The 330-nt window shown below is 43.9% G+C and overlaps 1 non-coding gene across 1 annotated transcript; it reads left to right on the forward strand.

The window, feature by feature from the left end:
* Positions 1–126: 126 nt before the first annotated feature.
* trnas-gcu lies at positions 127–208 on the forward strand. The gene has a single exon. It is a non-coding gene; the product is annotated as a tRNA-Ser (tRNA).
* The last annotated feature ends 122 nt before the right edge of the window (positions 209–330 follow it).

Consider the following 330-nt stretch of genomic DNA (forward strand, 5'->3'; position numbering starts at 1 on the left):
ACCACTTGAGCTAATTCCCCAGTAAACACTGGCATATTGCATTCCAAGGACACTCAAGGAAGGGTAACTTTTGATTGCTTTTTATCATACCACGTCACGTGGTCACCTTAGCAGCTATGGTACGGAGACAAGGTGGCCGAGTGGTTAAGGTGATGGACTGCTAATCCATTGTGCTCTGCACGCGTGGGTTCGAATCCCATCCTCGTCGCTTTGCAGTTTGTGCAATTTGAGGGTTAATGGAAACCTACCAACAGATTGCAAACCTTTCAAACAGGAAATACAAAGGGAACCACTGAGAATGTTTATTTTCCAAGTTCAAAAGTTTTATGA

Source organism: Plectropomus leopardus, unplaced genomic scaffold, assembly GCF_008729295.1.
Source record: "Plectropomus leopardus isolate mb unplaced genomic scaffold, YSFRI_Pleo_2.0 unplaced_scaffold73084, whole genome shotgun sequence".
Taxonomy (NCBI): domain Eukaryota; kingdom Metazoa; phylum Chordata; class Actinopteri; order Perciformes; family Serranidae; genus Plectropomus; species Plectropomus leopardus.